We start from the raw sequence: 7,895 nt of genomic DNA, 5'->3' as shown, positions 1-7,895 counted from the left end.
GACGACCCTAGGGACCTGACGGACGCACCCTAGAAGTTTTGGAGCCCTCCGACTACGTTTCTTGGAGTTACAGCCGCTTTAATGAGAGGCTAAATACAGGCCTTATAACCCTGGTGAAATAGCCCTCACAAAAATGCAATTTTTAAAAAAATCGGATCCCAAACCCGGTTCTGAGAAAACCCACTGGGGACGACCCTAGGGACCTGACGGACGCACCCTAGAAGTTTTGGAGCCCTCTGACTACGTTTCTTGGAGTTACAGCCACTTTAATGAGAGGCTAAATACAGGCCATATAACCCTGGTGAAATAGCCCTCACGAAAATGCAATTTTTACAAAAATCGGATCCCAAACCCGGTTCTGAGAAAACCCACTGGGGACGACCCTAGGGACCTGACGGACGCACCCTAGAAGTTTTGGAGCCCTCCGACTACGTTTCTTGGTGTTACAGCCACTTTAATGAGAGGCTAAATACAGGCCTTATAACCCTGGTGAAATAGCCCTCACGAAAATGCAATTTTTACAAAAATCGGATCCCAAACCCGGTTCTGAGAAAACCCACTGGGGACGACCCTAGGGACCTGACGGACGCACCCTAGAAGTTTTGGAGCCCTCCGACTACGTTTCTTGGAGTTACAGCCACTTTAATGAGAGGCTAAATACAGGCCTTATAACCCTGGTGAAATAGCCCTCACGAAAATGCAATTTTTACAAAAATCGGATCCCAAACCCGGTTGTGAGAAAACCCACTGGGGACAACCCCAGGGACCTGACGGACGCACCCTAGAAGTTTTGGAGCCCTCCGACTACGTTTCTTGGAGTTACGGCCCCTTTAATGAGAGGCTAAATACAGGCCTTATAACCCTGGTGAAATAGCCCTCACAAAAATGCAATTTTTACAAAAATCGGATCCCAAACCCGGTTCTGAGAAAACCCACTGGGGACGACCCTAGGGACCTGACGGACGCACCCTAGAAGTTTTGGAGCCCTCTGACTACGTTTCTTGGAGTTACAGCCACTTTAATGAGAGGCTAAATACAGGCCATATAACCCTGGTGAAATAGCCCTCACGAAAATGCAATTTTTACAAAAATCGGATCCCAAACCCGGTTCTGAGAAAACCCACTGGGGACGACCCTAGGGACCTGACGGACGCACCCTAGAAGTTTTGGAGCCCTCCGACTACGTTTCTTGGAGTTACAGCCACTTTAATGAGAGGCTAAATACAGGCCTTATAACCCTGGTGAAATAGCCCTCACAAAAATGCAATTTTTACAAAAATCGGATCCCAAACCCGGTTCTGAGAAAACTCACTGGGGACGACCCTAGGGACCTGACGGACGCACCCTAGAAGTTTTGGAGCCCTCCGACTACGTTTCTTGGAGTTACAGCCACTTTAATGAGAGGCTAAATACAGGCCTTATAACCCTGGTGAAATAGCCCTCACAAAAATGCAATTTTTACAAAAATCGGATCCCAAACCCGGTTCTGAGAAAACCCACTGGGGACGACCCTAGGGACCTGACGGACGCACCCTAGAAGTTTTGGAGCCCTCTGACTACGTTTCTTGGAGTTACAGCCACTTTAATGAGAGGCTAAATACAGGCCTTATAACCCTGGTGAAATAGCCCTCACGAAAATGCAATTTTTACAAAAATCGGATCCCAAACCCGGTTCTGAGAAAACCCACTGGGGACGACCCTAGGGACCTGACGGACGCACCCTAGAAGTTTTGGAGCCCTCTGACTACGTTTCTTGGAGTTACAGCCACTTTAATGAGAGGCTAAATACAGGCCATATAACCCTGGTGAAATAGCCCTCACGAAAATGCAATTTTTACAAAAATCGGATCCCAAACCCGGTTCTGAGAAAACCCACTGGGGACGACCCTAGGGACCTGACGGACGCACCCTAGAAGTTTTGGAGCCCTCCGACTACGTTTCTTGGAGTTACAGCCACTTTAATGAGAGGCTAAATACAGGCCTTATAACCCTGCTGAAATAGCCCTCACAAAAATGCAATTTTTACAAAAATCGGATCCCAAACCCGGTTCTGAAAAAACCCACTGGGGACGACCCTAGGGACCTGACGGACGCACCCTAGAAGTTTTGGAGCCCTCCGACTACGTTTCTTGGAGTTACAGCCGCTTTAATGAGAGGCTAAATACAGGCCTTATAACCCTGGTGAAATAGCCCTCACAAAAATGCAATTTTTACAAAAATCGGATCCCAAACCCGGTACTGAGAAAACCCACTGGGGACGCCCCTAGGGACCTGACGGACGCACCCTAGAAGTTTTGGAGCCCTCCGACTACGTTTCTTGGAGTTACAGCCACTTTAATGAGAGGCTAAATACAGGCCTTATAACCCTGGTGAAATAGCCCTCACGAAAATGCAATTTTTACAAAAATCGGATCCCAAACCCGGTTCTGAGAAAACCCACTGGGGACGACCCTAGGGACCTGACGGACGCACCCTAGAAGTTTTGGAGCCCTCCGACTACGTTTCTTGGAGTTACAGCCACTTTAATGAGAGGCTAAATACAGGCCTTATAACCCTGGTGAAATAGCCCTCACGAAAATGCAATTTTTACAAAAATCGGATCCCAAACCCGGTTGTGAGAAAACCCACTGGGGACAACCCCAGGGACCTGACGGACGCACCCTAGAAGTTTTGGAGCCCTCCGACTACGTTTCTTGGAGTTACGGCCCCTTTAATGAGAGGCTAAATACAGGCCTTATAACCCTGGTGAAATAGCCCTCACAAAAATGCAATTTTTACAAAAATCGGATCCCAAACCCGGTTCTGAGAAAACCCACTGGGGACGACCCTAGGGACCTGACGGACGCACCCTAGAAGTTTTGGAGCCCTCTGACTACGTTTCTTGGAGTTACAGCCACTTTAATGAGAGGCTAAATACAGGCCATATAACCCTGGTGAAATAGCCCTCACGAAAATGCAATTTTTACAAAAATCGGATCCCAAACCCGGTTCTGAGAAAACCCACTGGGGACGACCCTAGGGACCTGACGGACGCACCCTAGAAGTTTTGGAGCCCTCCGACTACGTTTCTTGGAGTTACAGCCGCTTTAATGAGAGGCAAAATACAGGCCTTATAACCCTGGTGAAATAGCCCTCACAAAAATGCAATTTTTACAAAAATCGGATCCCAAACCCGGTTCTGAGAAAACCCACTGGGGATGACCCTAGGGACCTGACGGACGCACCCTAGAAGTTTTGTAGCCCTCTGACTACGTTTCTTGGAGTTACAGCCACTTTAATGAGAGGCTAAATACAGGCCATATAACCCTGGTGAAATAGCCCTCACGAAAATGCAATTTTTACAAAAATCGGATCCCAAACCCGGTTCTGAGAAAACCCACTGGGGACGACCCTAGGGACCTGACGGACGCACCCTAGAAGTTTTGGAGCCCTCCGACCAAGTTTCTTGGAGTTACAGCCACTTTAATGAGAGGCTAAATACAGGCCTTATAACCCTGGTGAAATAGCCCTCACGAAAATGCAATTTTTACAAAAATCGGATCCCAAACCCGGTTCTGAGAAAACCCACTGGGGACGACCCTAGGGACCTGACGGACGCACCCTAGAAGTTTTGGAGCCCTCCGACTACGTTTCTTGGAGTTACAGCCACTTTAATGAGAGGCTAAATACAGGCCTTATAACCCTGGTGAAATAGCCCTCACGAAAATGCAATTTTTACAAAAATCGGATCCCAAACCCGGTTGTGAGAAAACCCACTGGGGACAACCCCAGGGACCTGACGGACGCACCCTAGAAGTTTTGGAGCCCTCCGACTACGTTTCTTGGAGTTACGGCCCCTTTAATGAGAGGCCAAATACAGGCCTTATAACCCTGGTGAAATAGCCCTCACAAAAATGCAATTTTTACAAAAATCGGATCCCAAACCCGGTTCTGAGAAAACCCACTGGGGACGACCCTAGGGACCTGACGGACGCACCCTAGAAGTTTTGGAGCCCTCTGACTACGTTTCTTGGAGTTACAGCCACTTTAATGAGAGGCTAAATACAGGCCATATAACCCTGGTGAAATAGCCCTCACGAAAATGCAATTTTTACAAAAATCGGATCCCAAACCCGGTTCTGAGAAAACCCACTGGGGACGACCCTAGGGACCTGACGGACGCACCCTAGAAGTTTTGGAGCCCTCCGACTACGTTTCTTGGAGTTACAGCCACTTTAATGAGAGGCTAAATACAGGCCATATAACCCTGGTGAAATAGCCCTCACGAAAATGCAATTTTTACAAAAATCAGATCCCAAACCCGGTTCTGAGAAAACCCACTGGGGACAACCCCAGGGACCTGACGGACGCACCCTAGAAGTTTTGGAGCCCTCCGACTACGTTTCTTGGAGTTACAGCCACTTTAATGAGAGGCTAAATACAGGCCTTATAACCCTGGTGAAATAGCCCTCACAAAAATGCAATTTTTACAAAAATCGGATCCCAAACCCGGTTGTGAGAAAACCCACTGGGGACAACCCCAGGGACCTGACGGACGCACCCTAGAAGTTTTGGAGCCCTCCGACTACGTTTCTTGGAGTTACAGCCACTTTAATGAGAGGCTAAATACAGGCCTTATAACCCTGGTGAAATAGCCCTCACAAAAATGCAATTTTTACAAAAATCGGATCCCAAACCCGGTTCTGAGAAAACCCACTGGGGACGACCCTAGGGACCTGACGGACGCACCCTAGAAGTTTTGGAGCCCTCTGACTACGTTTCTTGGAGTTACAGCCACTTTAATGAGAGGCTAAATACAGGCCATATAACCCTGGTGAAATAGCCCTCACGAAAATGCAATTTTTACAAAAATCGGATCCCAAACCCGGTTCTGAGAAAACCTACTGGGGACGACCCTAGGGACCTGACGGACGCACCCTAGAAGTTTTGGAGCCCTCCGACTACGTTTCTTGGAGTTACAGCCGCTTTAATGAGAGGCTAAATACAGGCCTTATAACCCTGGTGAAATAGCCCTCACAAAAATGCAATTTTTACAAAAATCGGATCCCAAACCCGGTTCTGAGAAAACCCACTGGGGACGACCCTAGGGACCTGACGGACGCACCCTAGAAGTTTTGGAGCCCTCTGACTACGTTTCTTGGAGTTACAGCCACTTTAATGAAAGGCTAAATACAGGCCTTATAACCCTGGTGAAATAGCCCTCACGAAAATGCAATTTTTACAAAAATCGGATCCCAAACCCGGTTCTGAGAAAACCCACTGGGGACGACCCTAGGGACCTGACGGACGCACCCTAGAAGTTTTGGAGCCCTCCTACTACGTTTCTTGGAGTTACAGCCACTTTAATGAGAGGCTAAATACAGGCCTTATAACCCTGGTGAAATAGCCCTCACGAAAATGCAATTTTTACAAAAATCGGATCCCAAACCCGGTTCTGAGAAAACCCACTGGGGACGACCCTAGGGACCTGACGGACGCACCCTAGAAGTTTTGGAGCCCTCCGACTACGTTTCTTGGAGTTACAGCCACTTTAATGAGAGGCTAAATACAGGCCATATAACCCTGGTGAAATAGCCCTCACGAAAATGCAATTTTTACAAAAATCGGATCCCAAACCCGGTTGTGAGAAAACCCACTGGGGACAACCCCAGGGACCTGACGGACGCACCCTAGAAGTTTTGGAGCCCTCCGACTACGTTTCTTGGAGTTACGGCCCCTTTAATGAGAGGCTAAATACAGGCCTTATAACCCTGGTGAAATAGCCCTCACAAAAATGCAATTTTTACAAAAATCGGATCCCAAACCCGGTTCTGAGAAAACCCACTGGGGACGACCCTAGGGACCTGACGGACGCACCCTAGAAGTTTTGGAGCCCTCTGACTACGTTTCTTGGAGTTACAGCCACTTTAATGAGAGGCTAAATACAGGCCATATAACCCTGGTGAAATAGCCCTCACGAAAATGCAATTTTTACAAAAATCGGATCCCAAACCCGGTTCTGAGAAAACCCACTGGGGACGACCCTAGGGACCTGACGGACGCACCCTAGAAGTTTTGGAGCCCTCCGACTACGTTTCTTGGAGTTACAGCCACTTTAATGAGAGGCTAAATACAGGCCATATAACCCTGGTGAAATAGCCCTCACGAAAATGCAATTTTTACAAAAATCGGATCCCAAACCCGGTTCTGAGAAAACCCACTGGGGACAACCCCAGGGACCTGACGGACGCACCCTAGAAGTTTTGGAGCCCTCCGACTACGTTTCTTGGAGTTACAGCCACTTTAATGAGAGGCTAAATACAGGCCTTATAACCCTGGTGAAATAGCCCTCACGAAAATGCAATTTTTACAAAAATCGGATCCCAAACCCGGTTCTGAGAAAACCCACTGGGGACAACCCCAGGGACCTGACGGACGCACCCTAGAAGTTTTGGAGCCTTCCGACTACGTTTCTTGGAGTTACAGCCACTTTAATGAGAGGCTAAATACAGGCCTTATAACCCTGGTGAAATAGCCCTCACAAAAATGCAATTTTTACAAAAATCGGATCCCAAACCCGGTTCTGAGAAAACTCACTGGGGACGACCCCAGGGACCTGACGGACGCACCCTAGAAGTTTTGGAGCCCTCCGACTACGTTTCTTGGAGTTACAGCCACTTTAATGAGAGGCTAAATACAGGCCTTATAACCCTGGTGAAATAGCCCTCACAAAAATGCAATTTTTACAAAAATCGGATCCCAAACCCGGTTCTGAGAAAACCCACTGGGGACGACCCTAGGGACCTGACGGACGCACCCTAGAAGTTTTGGAGCCCTCTGACTACGTTTCTTGGAGTTACAGCCACTTTAATGAGAGGCTAAATACAGGCCATATAACCCTGGTGAAATAGCCCTCACGAAAATGCAATTTTTACAAAAATCGGATCCCAAACCCGGTTCTGAGAAAACCCACTGGGGACGACCCTAGGGACCTGACGGACGCACCCTAGAAGTTTTGGAGCCCTCTGACTACGTTTCTTGGAGTTACAGCCGCTTTAATGAGAGGCTAAATACAGGCCTTATAACCCTGCTGAAATAGCCCTCACAAAAATGCAATTTTTACAAAAATCGGATCCCAAACCCGGTTCTGAGAAAACCCACTGGGGACGACCCTAGGGACCTGACGGACGCACCCTAGAAGTTTTGGGGCCCTCCGACTACGTTTCTTGGAGTTACAGCCACTTTAATGAGAGGCTAAATACAGGCCTTATAACCCAGGTGAAATAGCCCTCACGAAAATGCAATTTTTACAAAAATCGGATCCCAAACCCGGTTCTGAGAAAACCCACTGGGGACGACCCTAGGGACCTGACGGACGCACCCTAGAAGTTTTGGGGCCCTCCGACTACGTTTCTTGGAGTTACAGCCACTTTAATGAGAGGCTAAATACAGGCCTTATAACCCAGGTGAAATAGCCCTCACGAAAATGCAATTTTTACAAAAATCGGATCCCAAACCCGGTTGTGAGAAAACCCACTGGGGACAACCCCAGGGACCTGACGGACGCACCCTAGAAGTTTTGGAGCCCTCTGACTACGTTTCTTGGAGTTACAGCCACTTTAATGAGAGGCTAAATACAGGCCTTATAACCCTGGTGAAATAGCCCTCACAAAAATGCAATTTTTACAAAAATCGGATCCCAAACCCGGTTCTGAGAAAACCCACTGGGGACGACCCTAGGGACCTGACGGACGCGCCCTAGAAGTTTTGGAGCCCTCTGACTACGTTTCTTGGAGTTACAGCCACTTTAATGAGAGGCTAAATACAGGCCATATAACCCTGGTGAAATAGCCCTCACGAAAATGCAATTTTTACAAAAATCGGATCCCAAACCCGGTTCTCAGAAAACCTACTGG

The sequence above is a fragment of the Halichoeres trimaculatus genome, unplaced genomic scaffold (assembly GCF_033239565.1).
Source record: "Halichoeres trimaculatus isolate MK-OKI-2021-1 unplaced genomic scaffold, fHalTri1.1 fHalTri1_scaffold_6, whole genome shotgun sequence".
NCBI lineage: Eukaryota > Metazoa > Chordata > Actinopteri > Labriformes > Labridae > Halichoeres > Halichoeres trimaculatus.
Note: the sequence above shows the minus strand (reverse complement) of the source record.